This window comes from Rattus norvegicus, chromosome 19 (assembly GCF_036323735.1).
Source record: "Rattus norvegicus strain BN/NHsdMcwi chromosome 19, GRCr8, whole genome shotgun sequence".
Lineage (NCBI taxonomy): Eukaryota > Metazoa > Chordata > Mammalia > Rodentia > Muridae > Rattus > Rattus norvegicus.
In genome coordinates, this window is record NC_086037.1 from 59,540,002 (window position 1) to 59,560,974 (window position 20,973).

The 20,973-nt window shown below is 46.1% G+C and overlaps 1 protein-coding gene and 1 non-coding gene across 9 annotated transcripts in view; one reads left to right on the plus strand and one right to left on the minus strand.

The window, feature by feature from the left end:
• Positions 1–20,973, plus strand: part of Wwox (WW domain-containing oxidoreductase) — a 930,922-nt gene that overhangs the window by 201,600 nt on the left and 708,349 nt on the right. The window lies entirely within an intron of this gene.
• On the minus strand, positions 17,290–17,372 carry Trnal-cag16 (transfer RNA leucine (anticodon CAG) 16). The gene has a single exon. It is a non-coding gene; the product is annotated as a tRNA-Leu (tRNA).

Here is a 20,973-nt window from a genome sequence, read left to right on the forward strand (position 1 = left end):
TTTTTTTTTTTGGCTGGGATATTTTACCACAGCAACAGGAAAAGAAACTAAGACCTCAATGAAAGCCCCTTAGAAGTGGGGGGGATGAGAGAAGGGAGCCGAAGGAATGTTCGGAAAAGGACTGTTCTGTGAGGACAGCCTTGAAGGTGGGCACTCCAGGTCCTTCCCACTCCCCTCCCGAAGCCCTAACAGCATGATCCCCTGCAGTCAGGACCTGAGAAGAAAGCTAGGCAGAACAGAGGGTGACCATCGAGTGTGACGAGAATAGTCTCTCCGGAGGAAAGCTTTAGTGAAATACTGTTTAACTGGGGGAAACAAAGCCTATTATACACAGGACTTCATGCGTTGGGACATGCAGGCCTGAGGCTGGGGGGTGAGGCTGGGGGTGCAGTGGGAGGCTGCTCCTACTCCTGCTAATGTGAGGATGAGATTTTCGGGGTCGGACATGCTTTGACCCCACTCTTGCCCTGGACCCGCTCCTCCCAGTTCCATGGTTTTCTGGCCCCACACAGGTAGCCATTAGATCACAGTAGACAGTGATATGGGTTCTTCTGCCAGATCCGCCAGCTATGAAGCCTCCTCCCAAGTGCGGCCTCCCTCTTGGCTCGGTGAGATTGAGTTGGGCTTGAAATACATGGCGTTATGAGATAATGAAGCTGTGTTTTCCACCGATACATTTTGTAGTTTGTCACAGGACAGTGATCTAATAGAACCACTCTAATGGTTATATTAATAACATTATGTAATAACAAACCACATCGATCTGTTTGTGGATCTATAGTCATCACCACTACAGTTACAACACAGGTTGGTACAACACAGGCCTCCTCCTGTGGTGGCTCACTGTATGGAGTCATGTCAGCACTCCCACCTTCCTGTGTTCTGAGAGAAGTCCTTAACCTTTGCTTTTTAGGTGTCTTTCCTTCACCTTCTGCCTGGCAGGCTTCCCCCACCCCACCCCCATTCAGTTCCCCAGCAGCCCTCTCTGGCTGCTAATCTCAGTTTGATCTTCTAATAAACTGTGAATATACCTTGCATTGCTTCTATAAGGCCTGGATCTTTTCATATTCACATGGGATTATTGGTTAGTGCCAGAGGGTGCAGGAAATTTAGCTGATCCATTCTGTTGATGTCTCAGTTTTATGTCAGCATGCACATAGTAGGTACCTGCACACAGTAGGTGCCAAGGACATCTTTCTTAGAAGAGTAAATGAACGAATGAATGATAGCATTTAAGATTTTCAAATCCAGCTGCCCCTGACTTTTCCAGACATGACTTTATTTGTGTGTGTGTGTGTGTGTGTGTGTGTGTGTGTGTGTATGTGTGTGTGTGTGTGTGTGTACGCATACCAGTGGAAGCCACAAGAAGATATCAGATCCTCCGGAAGTGGAGTTACAGTAGCTTGTGAGCCCTCCTACATGGGTGCTAGGACTCAAACTTCAGTTTTCTGAAAGAGCAGCAAGCACTCTTAACTGCTGAGCCAGCTCTCCAACCTGCCTTTGTAAATGGAAGAGAAACGAGAATCATATGCAGTTGTGCATGCATTCAGTCAAGAAACTTTTTTTTTTAAATCACCAGTGTGTGCTGTCATGCTAACCTGGTTCTGATTTAGTGCTGGGTACTTTGTTACACTTCTGTAAATTCCAAATGGATAGCTTAACCTGACTGAGCCCAAATTGCACGGTAAACCATTTTGCCTTTGCCTTTGTTTTTCACTCCGTGGCTTTTTTTTTCCCCCTCCAGAAGTAATTTGCCTGATTCATTCAGATGAAAACCAACCCCAATAACTGTATTATTCCCCAGAGAGCGTGGGCTTTTCTTTGCCAGACGTAAGTATCCCAAGAAGGAATTGCTGAAGTAAACTTAGTTACCTTTTGGCCAAATGCTCCTTCAAATTATTTAACCAAAGATAGCAGGCTGCACCTAGGGGAAGCTCGACATCTGGATGAAGAATGGAGTATCCAGATGTTCTCAAGTATCTAGATGTTTCCCCCCATCTGGATCTTTGGGCTGTCGACAAGCGATCCCGCTGCTTTGGGGGAGATGGTACACCTCGTCAGAGGGGGAGCCAGGAAGCGGGATGGCATCCTGTGAAGCACACGGGGTCTGTGTCTTTCCCTGAAGCCACAGTTGAGTCCCAGGAAACGGAAGCATCATCCTGCTGTGGGAAGCTGCCGTCTGGCTGTGAGCACCAGAGTGCAGAGGACGTTAGCGTATTGTCTCGTGGTCCGTATCTTTCATTCTACTCGTGGATGTATTTCACACCTCTGCTCTGCTCTTCACAGGTGTGCAGTGTGACAGCCGCTGCTGGCTCTCTAAGCCGGCCAAGCACCAACCTCTCTTTGCATTTAAGTGTAGAACAATCCCTTCCTTCACGGGAATCCCCGCGCTGTGATGGTTTGGTTGGCTGTTTCTGAAACAAGAATTTTAGAGGGATCACCTCCGGCCTCCATGTATTGGTCAGCTCTGCCCAGACTCAAGGTCAAAAAATATTAAGACTGGAGTAGAAGGACATAATTGGAGGGATTATTGGAGGCTGGGGACGAAAGCCACATCACAGAATCCTTGTCCCACGGTTGTTGGCGTGCAGGGGTGGATTTGAAGTCCTTAAACAGATGTGCGAATCTCAAACACAGATGTGAGGCTGGAAGTTTCCCTCTATTCAGTAATTCCGTCCTTTTCTTAGGTGGTACACACAAGAACCCGTGTGACGGAAGTGACAGTAAGCTGCATGGAGGGATGGTTAGGGTGCTCAGGAAGGAGTGGGGGGCATGCTTCAGCCTCAGCTTTAGGGCACACATGTACATATGTAGGCCTCCGATAGGGCTCCCTCTTAGCATTATGTCCATTTCCTTCTTTTTGGTTACCAAAATAGAGTCATTTGGACCTTCCAGAGAGCTGGACCAGGAAGCATACGATTCTAGTTACCTCGAATGACATCAGCTCTTCCTAGGGAATCGGTGCAAATGGGTTTCATTTGTGCATGTTTGTTGTTCGGACCGTAAGTGGCAGACCCACAGAGACAGGTTGTGGGCCGAACCTTAACTCAAATTAGCGCGTGGAGACTTCGGCGGCGTCAAAGGACAAACCCCAATGTCTTTTGCCTGAACAATCGGGGTTCCAAATTGTTCAAAAACAACAACAACAAAAAAGCCAAATGGTTTCAATTCCATTGTATATAAATAGGGTGATTGTATTTACTTCCTACTTCCCTGCCAGTGGGCGGGGCTGGCAGGGGAAGGTGAGGGCTACAGATTGGAATAATCCATCTGGATTCTGTTATACACTGGTTATATAGTTTGTTCTATTGTTTCTAACAACATCTTCCATCCCTTCTGCCTGTGAGCCAGCTCTGAGGGGAGTGCTGACACTCCGGGACTCCTACTGAGACATGTTTAAGAAACTATTTTAATTAAGGAGCAGTCTATACCAATGATGGCTGGCGTTTAGTGGTCAGGCCTTGTGCCACATGCTTTCATCCCTGTCCCCCACCCAGTGACCTAGCGATGATAAATCCTATTTGACAGCAGAGAAAGGAGTGATTCAAAGAGATTAAACACAGGCAGTAAGTGTCAGAGGAGGGATTCAAACTCAGGTATGTCTGAGTAAATGCTTCCTCCTGGATGTGCCTGTCTAGAGTGATTGCTTCACTACTGCAGGGGAAGTTAGTTCATGGTCAGGGAGAACAGGACTTTTCTGAAGTTGGACAGGCCCTGCAGTGTGTGCTGAGTCCGTCCTAGCTACTGGTATTGGTTGATATGGTACAGAAGCCACCATTAGGTAACTCATAAGTGCATGTTTCTGTGCAGAAGCTTTAATCATGACTATTAAGGTTTGAGTTTCGTGTGCCACTACATCGGATCCTTGTTTAACCATTGGCAGATGGGAAATTCATTCTTAGCCACACAGATTGTGACAGTGGGTTGCATCTGGGCAGTAGTTATAGATCAATGACATCTATTGTAGAAAAGTCAGAGGAAAACACATGACCATTGTGGTTGAGGACCTAAGCTGCTTCTTCAGAAGCCTGCCCATGAGCATCGTGGGACTGTCATATGGTGGACCAGCACAACCCGGAGCCTGTCTTGAAGCTCAGAGCATAGACTGTTTCTTTTCATGAATATGCCTAGTTCTGGTTGGTTTATATGGAATGACAGAGGTGACCGTACCGGGAAATATCCAAAAAGTTCCATGGGCTCAACTTGGGCCCATTCATTCATTCATTCATTTTGAAACCTCTAATGCAACAATTAAGGTGCTACACCCACACATTAGAGAATGAAGCAGACAGGTCATCCACCCTCACAGGACTCTAGGATCTTCAGGGAGACAGGCGCTTAGCACACCAGGCTCACTTCAGGACATAATGTTACCATAAGCCACCACAGTTCTCTGTTTTCTGCTTTGATCTTTGAACATGGACTAAAACAATAGGTACTGAATTCAAACACAGCACACAGTGAGAAGGCGGGGCCTCACTGACCTGGGGGTGGGTCATGGCTGTTATCTGGCTGCAGCGCTCCTTCTTGTGTATGGCAGGCTGGTAGTGCGCAGGACGAACTTTGCGAGCAGGGAAGGCTGTTTCCTGGGAGATGTTCGCTGCTCACTGAGCTTACATTCTCCCGATTGCTTCCACCTCTGTTTGCCTTCCATCGTCCTGCCCACGTAGGTTATGGATTTCAGAGCTTGTTAGGTCTCAGGCTGCAGGGGAACCCAGAGCACATACCGAAATGACCTCAGGGCAACTCAGAGTCACCATTCAGTGAGGTCTGGGACATGGTGACAGAATCCTTCCTTGGGCAATGGCCAGGTGCTGGGCATTTCACTCACAGGTGTTAAAAATTCATTATGTTATTTGTACATGGGTGTGTTGCCTGCATGTATGTATACTCACCGTATGCATACAGGGCCAGAAAAGGGTGTCAGGTGCCTTGGGACCAGATTTACAGGTAGTCGTGAGCTACCATGTGGGTACTGGAAATCAAAGCTCAAATGGCTTAAATGACTTGACCAAGGCTACGGGAAGCCTGGGAGGTACAGAGCTAGGATTTGAATTTCTGTCTGCCGGATCTAGCCTAGCCCTTCCAGTCCAGGAATGTTGACTTGCTTAAGTCAGAGCACCTGACAGGTTTTCCTGGTTCCAGCATGAACCAGGTGCTTGTATTCCCAGGTCCCTGGGGGATGAATCAACCCATGGCTGAAGGTGCAAAGGCAGACAAGTGAGCTGGAGACATGGAGAAGTCATGTCATAATCCTTGTACTTTGCTGGCGGGATTGTCAGGTAAAACAGCCCTTTGGAAAGCGATGCAGCAGTACCTAAAATGACCAAACGTGTACCTGCCACCCCCACAGCGAGTCCACTGCCATGTAAATACTGAATAGCAGTGGAAGCATTTTGGGAGCCTTGTCTGTGAGCGGAAGAATGGCCACTGCATTATTTATAGCAGCCAAGTGATCAAAACGACTCAAGTGCCCATCAGCAGACAAATGGGTAGATACATTGTAGCAAATCCTCATAACTGTCCTTCAGCCATGAAAAGGAGTGAGACACAGTGCTAAGCAGGAGCTAGTCAGAGGAGACCACACACACACACACACACACACACACACACACACACTCTCTCTCTCTCTCTCTCTCTCTCAGGAAATTTCCAGAATAGGAAAACTCATGGGGACAGAATGTAGGTGAATGGCTGCTTGCAAGTGAAGGAGTTCATAGGGGAAGAGGAAAATGGTAGGTAAAATGGACTAGAAAGGCTTGCAATTGGTGGAGTGACGGTGGCTTGACTGTGACGTATCACATTGTACATCTTAAGTGGGTGGATTAGATGGAACACAGGCGAGGGGGCCAGGCTTCAAGCTTTGCTCCCCCGCACCTGCACCCAAATGTCCTTCTCCTAGGCCAGCGTATGTGACTGCCTCTGAGCCTCCCGAACAGGCTGGAAGTGTCACCCAGCCGCAGGTCTATAGCAGCCTCCGAAGGCAGAACTGTTCAGAGCACTTTGATCTCTTCCCATGAAGTGCAAATGTTTACCGGATCTAATCAGGAGAAATGAAAAATCACACGTCTCATTCTGACTACATTGCCCCTGATCATAGGTGTTGTTAAAACAGCTCGTTCATGACTTTATAAATATTTCAAGATTTATTTTGGAGCCATGTTTCATTATTCCTATGCTATGATTAAATATTGAGACTATTGCTTTTCCAATTGTTCTAGTGCAGTATTTAATGAGCGCAATTAAATGGAAAAATTGCCTTTTTAACTGATGATAGTCCATTAGTGTCTCTGTCTCTTCAGAAAAGAAAAGAAGTGAATTATTAGGATGACAAATGAGGAAAAGTTCCCACCGTGATGGAGAGGTGCGATTTCCCTCCACATAATCTTCAATTAGTGATCTCTGTAAGAGGGTGTTTTTCAAAAGGGTAATAGAGAAGTAATGAGATCAGAAGGAGGTCAACCCGGCCTTCTCTCTCTGGCAGTTTGATTAATTTATTCCTCCTTCTTGGAGATTGCTGCAAGGGGCTTTTGTCGCCCTTGTTTTTCATGGGACCATAGCCTGAGTGACGACTGATATATTCGCTTCCAGCAAGCAAGCAGGCCTGCTGCCCTGGAACATGGGGGTCAGGAATTAGGCTGGCTTGCTTGCTTTCCTCCTCCCTTCCTTCCTTTCCTTTCCCTTCCTTCCTTCCTTTCCTTTCCCTTCCTTCCTTCCCTCTTCCTTTCTTTCTGTCATTCTTTTTCTCCCTCCCTCCCTTCCTCTTTCCTTCTTCCTCCTTCCCTCCCTCCTTCCTCTGTCCTTTCTTCCTTCTTCCCTCCCTCCTTCCCTATATCTGTTTTCTTCTCTCTCTTCTCTTTCCTTCTTTCTTCCTTCCTTTTCCTTTCTTCCTTCCTTTCTTTCTGTCATTCTTTCTCTCCCTCCTTCCCTTCCTCTTTCTTTCTTCCTCCTTCCGTCCCTCCTTCCTTCCTCCTTCCCTATATCTGTTTTCTTCTCTCTTTCTCTTCTCTCTCTCTTCTCTTTCCTTCGTTTCCTTCCTTCCTTCCTTCCTTCCTTCCTTCCTTCCTTCCTTCCTTCCTTCTTCCTTTTTCTTCTTTGCTTTGGCACCTGACCTTGGACCCCTCACAGGTAGCTCTGGATGCTGGTGATGAGTTTCCAGCTCTGGCGGAGCAAACGTCTTTGCCTGGCCTCCACAGGTCCCCACACAAACACGCACATTGGTAAGAATTAGAAATCTTTAAACATAATACACTTCCAATGCTGGATGCTTTCTTGGGTCGGGGGCCTGATGATGGGCAAGCGCAGTTTCTGTTCCTCCCCGTAGAACTCCTGATCTGTCAGAATGAGGAAATGGGCTCAGACAGCTACCCCCAGACTTTACAGTTAAGGACCTGGGGTACAGCTTGAATCCCCCGTGTGCCTTTGAACGTTTGCTGCTCTCTTTGGAGTACATGGTCCCTAAGAACTCTGGTTGGAAAGAAAATTTCTTCTGCCCAGTATTTGGAGATGCAGGGACTCAAGCCATACAGAACACAGTTGGGGGGGGGGGTTCTTCTTGAATCTAGCAAGCAGATGGGTGCCATCATGCATGTTGTATTAAGCACAAATGTGTTCGAGGCAGAGAAGGATACTGCAGGGTTGCATATGTATGGATGTGTGCATGTTTTCGTTGATCTCTTCTCTTTGGACACCTCCACTCCCAGCATTGGTTTTCTATGATTGTGTCATGTCGTATTATTCTCCAGGGAAACAGGTGGCTGGGCATCTCATCATGCATAGGAAGCAGGACTTAGTGAAGGGATTCTAATATTACATCCGCCATCCCACCACTGCTGTCTCTAGAGAAGTTACTCAATTCCTCTGACCAGTTTCTTAATATGTTTCTCTGTCAGTCTCTGTCTCTGTCTATCTCTGTCTTCCCCAGCTCCATCTCAAGCAGAGTTATTTTATTACTAAAAAGGGAAATACAGGGGCTGGAGAGATGGCTCAGTGATTAAGAGCACTGACTGCTTCTCCAGAAGTCCTGAGTTCAAATCCCAGCAACCACATGGTGGCTCACAACCATCTGTAATGAGATCTGATGCTCTCTTCTGGTGTGTCTGAAGACAGCTACAGTGTATTTATATATAGTAAATAAATACATTTTTTAAAAAGGAAAATACAGGATGTTTTCTGGGCTGCAGCTCATGTCTAACAGATGGTTTGTACTTTTTTTTTCTTTTTATCACAAATACCAACAGATTTGTGAGTTCTTGCTTGCCACTGAAAAGGAGTCAAGAGTCTCAGTGTGACATCCAAGTCCATACTGTATTTAAAGTGCAGACTTGACCATTGGCAAAGCACTACTTACTTCTTTTCAGCCATGTCTTTCTGGAGGAAAAGCTCAATTTCTGAGTCCAGGGAGGTTATGCTCTTTTTTAAATATTGAATGTCGAATTGTAGCAATGCCCGAAAAATATACAAAACTAAAATCCTGCTCTGCCAACAACTCCTTCGCTTTTATGTGCATCCCCAGGACCTATCTATTGCTTTAGCTACCCCAGGCTTCCTAGGTCCCATCTATAACCCTGGGCACCGCCTCCCTGGAGAGCCTCCACAAGGACTTAGATCCTGACCTTGTGTGTTCAAGTTCCTAAGTGAGCTGATGTTGAGGAAACTGGCCCAGCCCATCAAGACCCGGGGTTCATTTATACAGTAGCTATGGGACTAAATTATGGTTCAGGTCTGTCTCATGAAAGATGATAAATGAATATGTCACATTGGGAAAGAATCCACTTTGTCATCGTATGACAGCCTGACTTGATTTGTTTGAGGCAGCTTCCTAAAAGTCCGGATGGGGGTGTAAGGCATACAGGCCCGGGAAGCCAGCTCCCTGCCCATTTCTGGGGTCTGGGGTATCTCGATTGGGCTGCCTCAGGCCCTGCAACCCCAGGTGGAAGGAGAGGACTTTGCTGGGCAGTAATGACACCTCACGATCTGGAGCTTGCTTGCACTTGGGAGATAGTCACGCTCAGCCACCATAACTCATGACCCATCTTTTTCAGTCTCCAGGGGTGCTGTTCCACACCCCATGCTTGCTCCCACTGGAAATGTCTGCTGGACATAGCTTGGACCTCCGCAACCTTACCCCCACCACAGCCTAATAACTGTTGTTTGGTCTTTTAAGTAAGGATGCATTCTGCTAACTCCCAAGCAGATAACAGACTCATTCATTCATTCATTCTTCATTCATTCATTCATTCATTCATTCATTCATTCGCTTATTCTTTTTGTTCATCTGTTCTGTCTTTGTCTTTGTCTTTGTTCCTTTGAGACAGGGTCTTATATGTCCAGGTTAGCCTGAAGCCAAACACGTCCTTTTAAGGTGGCCTTGAGGTTCTGATCTTCCTGCCTCAGCGTCCATCCTGTTTGGTTTACAGACACACGCCACAGTGGCAGGCTCGTGGTGAACTTAGGAAGCCTTTCTTAGTAACAGGTTTCTCCCTCAGACCTCCCTGACTGTGGCCATGTTATCTCATCTAAGACAGTAATTGGCACCATCCCAGGAGCAGTGGTTCTCAACCTTCCTGAGGCTGTGACCATGTAGCACATTTCCTCATGCTGCGGTGCCCACCCCCCACCATAAAACAACTTTCACTGCTGTTTCATAGTTAAAATTTTGCTACTGTTGTGAATAGCAGTGCGAATAGTAACATGTAGGACACCTGACGTGGGACCCCATGGAAAAGGGTCACCTGACCTCCAGGTTGAGAAGCACTGCCCTATAGCATCCCGGCGGGGTGGGGGGATAAAATAAGGAGATTGTTGAGTCCTTAACTCTAGTGCTTCTGACTCCGCCTCCCCGGGGTTGGGGCTGCAGGGAACACCACAGCCAGCCGAGCCATCCTTTCTGATCTGTAACACAAAACTCCCTGCTCCAATACAAAACAGATGAAATACTGCTTGTTTGCGGCAAATCTGGTGATAGCAGAACAGTGCGGGAGCTAGCCTGCAACAGTGTGGAGCTAGCCTGGGACTAACTCCTCCTACCCATTTCATTGCAGAAAGTGGGTCTGACTTCATACCAGAGTTACTCCAGGGTGCTTCATCAGTGCGCTTCTTAACTTTTTAAAGAAAGGAAAGGGAAGGAGCACCTGGAAAACGAGGCACCTCCCCAGATTTTACTTGCGCCATTTGCCTACGGATTGATTGGCAGGAGGGATTATTTTTTTGTGGTGTTGAGTTTGGAACCAGAATCATCCGTATGCGCCCACCCTATCACTGAGGGCGGGCACTATAGCTCAGCCCACCCGCCTGGGATTTAGGTATAGAACTAGAAATCCTTTTCTGTGTGGCCTTGGGCAAGTTGTGTGTAGTTTTCTTCCTTTCCAGAACTGAAGGGGACTAAGGGGATGCTGGTGATACAGAGGACCACAGACTCGTTGAGATTAAAGCACTGCCTTATCCATGGAGCAGTTCTGACTGGGGAACCTGCTGTGCTGTGCTGGGAGGGGAAGGAGATACAGAAAGGAGATAAAATGGAGTCAAGTGACCCTGTTACCACCAGGCAGGCTTCCAGTGGGTAACAAAGGGCATCTCCCCACCCCCTGCAGACCCAGGGTGTGCTGAGAACCTTCCCCTAGTAAAGGGAAAATGGCTTTCCCACACTGTCCAGGTCCTCCTCGCTGAGGTCTCAAGGCGGGCAACCTTTGCTGACACGGTTTTAATTATCATAAGAAACCATTACAGTGAAATTACAACCCGGGGGCATCTGTGCACTAACATTTGGTTCTGGTTTTTCTTGAGACAGGAATTTCCTCCTTTGGCTACCCATGGTCCAGCCCGTTCTCCTCTACTGCGTTTGCTGGGGGTGGGGGTGGGGGGACTGAAATAAAAAAGGGTGAAAGATGGGGGAAGGGAACTGTGATGTTTCTTAGAATAGCTCTTTGCCTTGGAGGTTCTGGAAAGAACTGTTTGCTGTACTGGCTGCCGACGGACTAGGACCACAGCAAAAATAGCTCTCGGGGCTTTGTGGCAAGCGTGACCCGGCATCATGGGTGTGCTGGAAGCATTCGAATGGTACTTGAGGGCCTGGATCAGGGTCCAGCATTAAACCCTGTGCTTCTTGGCAATGTTCTGTAGGTTAAAAACCCAAGCCATTTCCTTCCCACACTCCTGGACAGTGTAGACAATCACAGAGAAAGTCCATTCCAGGGTCCAGGCAGTGCAGTCAGGACAGGTGTAGGAGAGGGTCCTTTCTCTGTTTTCCTAGTAACAACTTGTTTTTGTCATTGGAATTGTCTGCTTGGGATCAAGTGCCCCGTCCCTGCACACAGATGTGCGCGCTCACACACACACACACACACACACACACACACACACACACACACACACAGAGAGAGAGACAGAGACAGAGACAGAGACAGAGACAGAGAGACAGAGAAAATGAATGAATGAATGCATACCAAGAAAACTACTGGAAAAATCCTACCCAAGCCGATGACAAGGAAACACGGGAAACTATTGTTAACCGGGGATAGTCACTTTAATGATTGCCAGTTTAGAGAAAATGAGTGGTTACGTAGGACCTGGTAGAGTGACTTCTAATCCTAGGGACTGGAGAGGCTGAGGCAGGAGGGTCTCAACCTGAAGTCCAGCCCAGTCAACTTCGTGAGACTTTCTCCTTGTACAAAGTAAAAATAAAAGTGCTAGGGGACTCAGTGGTGGATCACTAGTCTCTCAAATATGAGGCCCCATTTTTCCTCCATTTCAGCAAATGCAATATTAATAACTAGCATCAAACAGAAAAACGCATTATCTATATAATGGATTTACTGGTGTTGAGTTCTACAGTTAAAAGTCTGCGTGCTAAAATGCACACTGTAAATCTTATTTTGTCATAACTCTTTTTTTAAAAGAACATTGATTTCCAACAAGGTCCAGCTTTCTATGAATGCCCTCGTGTCTGTGCTGTCACAGGCAGAGCAGGGCCACCAGGGGTAAGTTGTCCTCACCCTGTCATCCCTTGTAAAGATGGGGCTCTGTGGGTGTTTCCTTCTCCACATGCCGGTAAAGTTTAGATATTTTTCTCACTCTCCTCCCCCCACCCTCAAAGAGAAATTTAATTTACTCTTTTATGTGTTCTCTTTAAACTCCCTTCCTGGAAACAGAAACAAGTAAAATTAGATTTTTGTAAGCCGAGATGCTATGCATGTTGTTTTTATTTTCAATACTGGTAAAGTCATCTCTCCCGTTTATTTTTAAACACTTCCTCATAATATAAATAATCTAGTCGTTTCTGTCGCAACCTGTTTATTCAGACAGGTAGGAGTTGGCTGTAAAGATTGGCGTTAAATTGAGGAAATCATTCATGTAGTAAATAAGATAATTTGTTTTTTTTCCCCCAAAAAAGATTAAAATATAGATTTTTTTCCCAAGGTCTGTATTATTTTTAACACCTACAGTCCCTGACTATATTTGATTCAGATTTGCTATCCATAATTTGAAAGGGCTTTTGATTGCAATTAAACTGAAATATTTTCAGTTAGAGAAGGTCTTTTCTGCTTGAGCAATTTTCTTCTCCACCTATCCTCTTCCTTCTCCTGTTCTTCCTCCTCCTCCTCCTCTCCCTCCTGCCTCCTCCCCTTTTGCTAAATAAAATGTTCTGGCAGACACCTGTGTCAGCTCCCAGAACAAGAACGAAGGGGAAAGATGAAATTAACATATTTGTTTTGTTATTTATATATATTTATATACTTAGGGCAGCTCTCCAAATAAGAAACTAATAACCTAATTGTAGACTCCTATGCAAAGTCTCATGACAGTGACTTCTTTTTGAGTGTGTATGTATGAGAGACTCTTGGAGACCACCTTAGCGAGGTTAACGGTCATTCGTTCACTCTTGTTTTCATTTTCTCATTCGAGATGCAGCTCCAGGATCCAGTTCTGCCCCTTGTGAATAAGGCCCTCTAACATCTTTCAGTAAAAAAAATCACTGTATCTCAGTTCATTTTCCACTCCTACCCCAGAGTAACTTATACCAAGTTTCTTATAATGGAAAGAGGTTTATGTTGGCCACCCATCCTGGAGGCCAAAAGGCCAAGAGCATGGTGTCGGCATCTGGCTTCCGGTAAAGGCCTCATTCTGCTTCAACTCTTGATGAGGACTGCAAAGTCCATGCAGAAGAGAGCAAAGTTCGATTTAGCAATGTGGGGGAGCCAAGTCGTTCCCAGGAGACCCATGAAGACTTCACCCCAAAGATCAAATGTCTCTAGACATCCCTCTGCCAACACTCTCAAACTAATGCTCTATCTCACTAGTGCCTGTTTCATGAACCCTGTATTCTTGTTTCTCTTTTGTTAACTTGAGAGAAGATAGAGACACCTGGGAAGAGGGAGCTTTGAATGAGCATTTTCCTCCATCAGCCTGGCCTGTGGTGCTGTGGGGAGTTTCTTTATTGCTAGTTAACAGAGCGGGGCTGAGCCCAGGTAGGCAATGCTGACCTGTTCCTGTGGAGGGAAAGATTGGGTGATTGAGGGAGACCCCAGGCACAGTGCGCTTTCTCTCCCTGACCTGGATTCGGCACAAACCACACCCAAACACCCGTCTTCTCAGAGCTATCCTGTGTTAAACCGGCCACTTTCTGATTCAGGCAAAACAGCAGCAAATGACCTTGCAAATATACTTTTTAGGAAGAGAAAAAGAGGAGGTCCATGTTGGAATGGGCTAGGATGCTGTGGTATGTTTGGATTGGCTGTGTTAATTAGGTGAGCTAAGAGGGACTATTAATTGCAGGACTTTAAATTCTCTGATAGCTGGACCTTGGAGGTCAGCCTTGGGAGGAAGAAGTGGCCCAAATTAGGGTGTAGACTTTGGGGTCTACCTTTCCGGAATGTAATCTAATGGTTTTTAGCAAGGCAAAGGGAATGAGAGAGAAGGGCAAGGCCTGCCCTAGTCATGCTTGCCAGGCCTGGACTGTCTAGGGTCCCTTCAGTTATAAGAAAGCTGACCCGGCATAAGCCACCGGGAGTGAGCCCTCCCTAGATTCTGCTTCAAGCCCCTGCCTTGAGTTCCGACCCTGACTTCTCTCAGTAATGGACTGTCTCGTGGAAGATAAGCAAACACTTGCCTCCCTGAGTTGCTCTGTCAGTAACAGCAACCTGGCTAGGACCCCCTGGCTCAGTCTCGTTGCATGACCCTGTTTGTTTCACTGGGCGAGTGGGGAATGGACATGCCAAGAGACAGGAGGATGATGGTGGTGAGTTTTACCAGGCTGGTTTCCTCATCCTTAGTTCCTCCTAGTTTCTTGAAATGTCTGTATTAATGGTGCCTCATAACACATCTCTTGTCCACTAGCAGTAAGCCCAATGCTTCTGCATGTGTGGCTGTGTTTAATCGTTCCAAACACCCGTGAGGTATCTGCTGTTGTGACCTCCTTTCTGGACACAGAAACAGACTTAAAAAGGGGTGTAACCTTCCATCAGGGAGTCTCTACACCAGGCAGTCTGACTGTAAGGCTCTGTTTCTCAGCATTAAGCCAAGCCGAAGCAAGAGTGAGGGTTTGTGGTGTCAGCCACTGTCTGTTGGGCAAAGCCTCACTCCTGCTCCTCTCTCCAGGCTCAATTCAGGCCTTCCTCTCCCAAGGAACCTGCCCAGAATCATTAGGATGGTTTAGAGCGGGCCTACCGTGTCATTGTCCCACCTGTGCCCACCTCCACCTTGGCTGCTGGCATTTGCTTCTCTGTACTCGAAGCCTTAATCTCTGTCTTTTTGCCCCAGAGCCTTTGGGCACTCATTCTAAGAGGTAGACTTGCTGGGCCTAGATGAACTGGCTTTTTGGGACTCTCTACTTATTTGTTTTTTGAACTATTCCCAAGTCATTGTTTGGTCACTTCTAGTTTAAAAAACACTCAATGCTGTATAGCCATTTCCTCTGAATGAAAAACTTTAAATCCTGGGATGGGTAGGGAGGTATTCTTAAGACTTTGGAAGTAAATGAGACTTAAGGAGGCTCAGGACACTCCTGAAAGGTACAGGACTCATAACACCTCCCCCAGCCCCCCAAGCTTATGTAGGTAACAGTTGCTGGGGCAAAGGCACCTTCAGGTCCAGACATTAGCTTCAGTTGTGCAGCTTCTTGAGACATTACCCATTCGAATGGTTATTTGGAGGAGAAGCAGGTACCTCAGAATCATACTCACTCCCACAAGCTTCCATAAGAAATCAACTGCTTCCCTAAACTGGACTTGGGCAGAACTGTTTCTCGGGTCTGTTGTTGGTGCCCTATCTGGGACGAATAGATATTTTGTTCATTTCTTCCCAAGAAAAGTTCTAGCATGCCATTGTAAATCATGAGCAGCTTCAGGCCAGGACAGCTGTTTTCTCCTTTATGTCAGAACCCAGCACACTCCCAAAGTATGTACAGACTGAATGAATCTAGATGCTAACAAGATGAAAGATGGATGTTAGTCAAAACCCAGCGTTCTACCCAAGCTGTTTGGTCCACACTGTAAGTCTCAAGGCTTACTACATTTGCTGAGACTTTCATTCACCTACTGCAAATATTTATATAGTTTAGTTACAAGTATAAGAAGCTTTTCTTGGTGGCTAATGAGCTGTTGATCAGATATGATGATCCTAGCCTCAATTATCCTTGATGGTAGCTTTAATAATAAAGGTTAATCATGGCTATTGACCAAATGGAACTGTTGGCGGGGTGTGTGTGTCTGTATAATGTGTGGGGGCATGAAGGCCTGTACGTGAGGAGGCAGGGGGATTATGCTCAATGTCCTCGTCTGTCACTCTCTATTTTGTTCGGCAAGAACGGGGTCTCTTACTGAACCTGGAGTCCACTGTGGTTTTGCCAGACTGGCTGGACAGTGAACTCTAGCAATCCTTCTGTCTCCCTCCTACAGGCATGTACAACCCTCGCCAGCTTTTGCTTGCGCTCTGGAGTCTGGACCTTAGGTCCTCACACGAACTCATGGAGGAAGTTCTTACCCACTCAAGCATCTTCCCCAGTTCCTGTTCTTGGGTTCTATTGAGACAGTGTCTCCCAAAGACTAGGCTGCCCTTGAACTCTCTGTGTATGTAGCCAAGGAGAGCATGGACTTGAACTCCTCACTCTCCTGCCTCCATTTCCCAAGTGCTGGGATTACAAGTGTGTGCCGCCAAACCCAGCAAAAACTCACATTCACTGTGTGCTTGTGTGTGTGTGTGTGTGTGTGTGTGTGAGTGTGTGTGTATGTGTGTGTGAGTGTGAGTGTGTGTATGTGTGTGTGTATGTGTGTGTGTGAGTGTGTATGTGTGTGAGTGTGTGTGAGTGTGTGTGAGTATGTGTGTGTATGTGTGTGTGAGTGTGTGTGTGTGAGTGTGTGTATGTGTGTGTGTGAGTGTGTGTGTGTGAGTATGTGTGTGTGAATGTGAGTGTGTGTGTGAGTGTGTGTGTATGTGTGTGTATGTGTGTGTGAGTGTGTGTGAGTGTGTGTGTATGAGTGTGTGAGTGTGAGTGTGTGTATGTGTGTGAGTGTGTGTGTGAGTGTGTGTATGTGTGTGTGTGAGTGTGAGTGTGTGTATGTGTGTGTGAGTGTATGTGTGTGTATGTGTGTGTGAGTGTGTGTATGTGTGTGTATGTGTGTGTGTGTATGTGTGTGTGAGTGTGTGTATGTGTGTGTGAGTGTGTGTATGTGTGTGTGAGTGTGTGTATGTGAGTGTGAGTGTGTGTGTGAGTGTGTGTGAGTGTGAGTGAGTGTGTGTGTGTGTGTGTGTGTGTTAGGTTTCTTAGCCTCATTTTATAGATGAAGAGGCCAAGACTTAGAAAGATGAGATTGATTTGTGTGAAAACAACCAGTCAGCTACAGAGTCAGATGCCAGTTTAGAGCATCTCCAGTGCCTGTGCTCTTAATGCTGTCATCATAAACCAGTCATTATTCAGAACTTGTATCAGACATGGTGCTCCAAAGGAACAGAACCTATGGAATTAGTACACATTAAAGAGAATTTAATAGATCGGCTTACATGATACAGTCTGGTTAGTCCAACAATGGCTGCCTGCACATTGGAGGGGCTGCGAACCTGGAAGCTAATCAGAGTACAAGGCTGGATGCCTCTGCAGTCCTAAGCTGAATGTCTAAAGGAGTCTTGGAGTTCCACTGGTCTCCAGTCATCATGGGAAGCCTGAAGAAACTGGATTGTGATGTTAGCAAGAAAAGGTAACAGCAGGACCAACAGCACCAGGATCTGCAGCAACAGGATAGCTGAATTTGTCAGGGGTAGATGATGTCGCCAGTGAGATAGGAAGGCAGATAAACTTGTCAGAAGTGGGATTCGAACCCACGCCTCCAGGGGAGACTGCGACCTGAACGCAGCGCCTTAGACCGCTCGGCCATCCTGACAACTGGAGGAAGGCAGATAAACTAAAGGCAAAGGTCCCTGCCTGGGATCTCCTCTCTCCCAGTGTCACTGGAAGTTGCTGCCCACATTTAGAGTTGGTCTTTCCTGTTCACAGAGCCCAACCAAGAGGTTCCACAGCAGTTACATTGATCTGCATAGCTTTGAGTTGATTCCCATCCAGTCAAGACAACCGACATTAGCCGTCAGAGTACCTTTGTTACAAAGAGTTCACAAACCCTCTTTTCCAGCAAGTTTCTTCACCTGGGTATTATGCCTGGCTGGGTAGAACACTGGACTTTTCCTAGGCTGGGTGTCATAGTTTTACAAGCTTGCTCTCAGGTGTAAACAGAAACCAGAACCTCAGGAAACATTGTAACTCTGGGTTTTCGTATCATCTGCCCTGAGCCGACAGTTTGTTTAGAGCACACGGAGAGAATAGAAGATTTACTTTTAACAGTCTCCACCCATCTGAAATAGTTCAGTGTCTCATATTTATAGAATTCGTTCGCTGGAAGACATGTGCCCACACCCGCAGACACGTGCTCATCTTAAATGACACTAATGGGGATGTAGCGACCCTCCCTCCCAGCCCTCCAGAATACATATTTCATGAGTCGGAGGCATGCGGGTTGTCTGTGCATGTGGGTTTATTGGCACATTAGTGACAAATGGCTACCCCGTACAATTGTCACCTAAAGTTCTGGCTTAAGTTACCTGGAGTCCGGCTTTATTGAAGATGAATCTGAATGTAAATGATGGGTGCAGTTATGGGATTCCAGTTAAATGTACAGCGAGGAACTGCAGAGGCCACAGCACAAAGGGTATTATCCTACCTTCATCTGTTTTCCTTTAGAAGCCTTACAGGATCCATCCTAGTAAATATTTCATGTGCTTTGCATATCTGTCCGAGTTCCCTCCGTGAGGTCAGGTAAATGGAATGTAAATCCCCCGCTGTATGGCCTCCAAACAGTAAAATGGTGTTATTTGATGTTACACAGCATAAACATGCAGATTTGATTCCCCCCTTTACTCGTGCTGTAAAAACAAAGTTTTTAAAGTGGTTAGCCATACCTGGAAATGTAAATGCATCCGCCTAATGTAATGCCAGAGAAAAATTAAGACAAATGACACCGCACGGCTGCCACGAACTGCGGCTTGTTCAAAATTCACTTTAGTTATTATGCCGTGAGCGCGGGCTCTCACCCTCCTCTGTGAACACACAGTTTATGTTGAATGCAACATGAATCATTTTAATAGACCAAGCAAAAAGTCCCCAAAGTCGATTTTCAAATTATGAACCTTGGAACAGAATATAACAACAGCGAACAACAAATACCTGAGACTTTTGCTCTGAGCTCTGGGTGAGCCATTGAAGACACAGGGAGCTCTTTTGCTGGGATGCTGCAAGGTTCTTAGCCCAGTGACAGAAAGGGCAGGAACTGAGTCTCTGCGGTTCAGTTTTCCCAGCCATCGTTCTGGTCAATTAGTCTTGCATTTGTGTAATCAAGATGTTCCCAAACACAGCACAGAGTTGTATATTGTTCAGAACTAATTGCACACATTATAAAGCCAAGAAATACCTTAAGTGACTCGGTTCCAGCCGAGGGGGGAAAGTACTTTTTTTTTTAATAGCTAGCTAAACAAAATGTTAACCCATATGGGAGACATTTCCAAAGATCTCTAACCACCCACCTGGGAAGTGGGGAAGCTTCCCCTTAAAACCCAGCCTGTGTGACTGGAGGGATGGCTCAGCAATTAAGAGTGCTTCCTACCCTTCCACAGGACCCAAGTTACATTCCCAGCACCCAACGTCATGTGACCCACAACTGCCTGTAACTCTAGCTGCAAGGGAGCAGGAACCTTTGGATCTCTGTGGGCAGTAGCACACACATACTCACACATACACACACACACACACAGAGTCACATGATACGTATACAAACACTCTCACACTTGCGCACACACACGCACACACACACACTCCAATGCATACATTGCATACTCACATTCACACACACATACTCACACATATATACATGTATCCACATTCCCATATACCCCCCTCACGACATTCACACAAATACATGCATTCACACTCACACATTCACACAGTCCCAGTCACCCTCACACACTCGCATAACACTCACACACACTCATACACATTCAGACACACAGACACACATAAACACACACACTCAATACCTTCCTCAAACACACACTCACACAAACACATTGTCACACATACACAGTCACACAGTCATTCACACACACTGGCCCACATGAACACATGCACTCACCCTTCTCACACACATACACACACACACACAAGCACATACACTCACTGTCCTCCCACACACGTGCACACACATACACACAAACACACACACAGTCACATGCACATACACACATTCATACACACACTCACACAAATACACACTCACTGTCCCCACACACACATACTCACACACATTCACACAAACACAAATACTCATAATCCCTGTAAATGGCTCTTGGATTTGGATATCGGTGCTCTTTTTCTGGCCAGTGAAGTGGCGAGCCAACAGCTGCTCAGGTAGAAGCTTGTGGAAGACAAAGGAGGGTGTTGAGAACTTGTGTCAGACAAGAAGTCCAGCCCCACCTTTCTACACTTTGGTAATTTTATGTCATTGTATCATTCATTCATTCATCATTCATCATTCATCATTCATTCATTCATTCATTCATTCATTCATTCGAGAGAAGATCTTATGTAGCCCTGGCTGACTTCAAACATGAAAATAGAGGCTGGACTTAGATTCCTATTCCTCCTGTCTCTGCTTGCCAAGTTCTGGGAATCACGTGTGTGCATCACCACGCCTGGTTCTGGATTTCAGGAGAGGATACCCTCTTGCACACAGCTTTCTGTTTCTTTGTCTAAATCCATACCCGATGCTGCCGTGATAAAATGGCTCAGTGAGTCACAGCATTTGCTTCCTAAACTGACCTTGTGAGTAGATCCCCAGGACCCACAGAATAAAGAAAGGCAGCTCCTAAAAGTTGCCCTGGCCTCCATACACTGTGGTATGCATGTGCCCCTACACACAGATAAATAAGTAATGGTTATACTAGTAATGGTTAACAGTTCTGTGCCTTTAACATGGTGTTTCCTGACTTTAAATGGCACTTTATTAATTTTTTAAAACAATATGCTGTTCAAAGAAAACGTGTCCTGGGCAGGTAACTAGTTCATATCCTGCATCAGATGCTCCAAAATGCACTATATTGAGAAAAGAATATAATATTGTAGAAGGTTATGTTGGAGGTTTTTAATGTGTACCTTTAGTGACATAGCATAACGGAGCAATTATTGTTTATACCATTTCCCCAAGCATAGGGCACGGAATTAGCATTGCATTTTAATTACCTGTTAGAATTAGGAAGCCAACCTTGATGTCATGATGAACTAAAATCTTTAGTTTCTATTAAAGCTCACTTCCTGTGTTGTACTTACTGTGGGATTAATCCATACATAAAGTCATAACGCCACTGCCATGTGTACAACATGGTTTCTCCACTCTGAAATTCTCCTTCGGAAGTGTGCTTAAAAACACTGCCTAAGCTTCA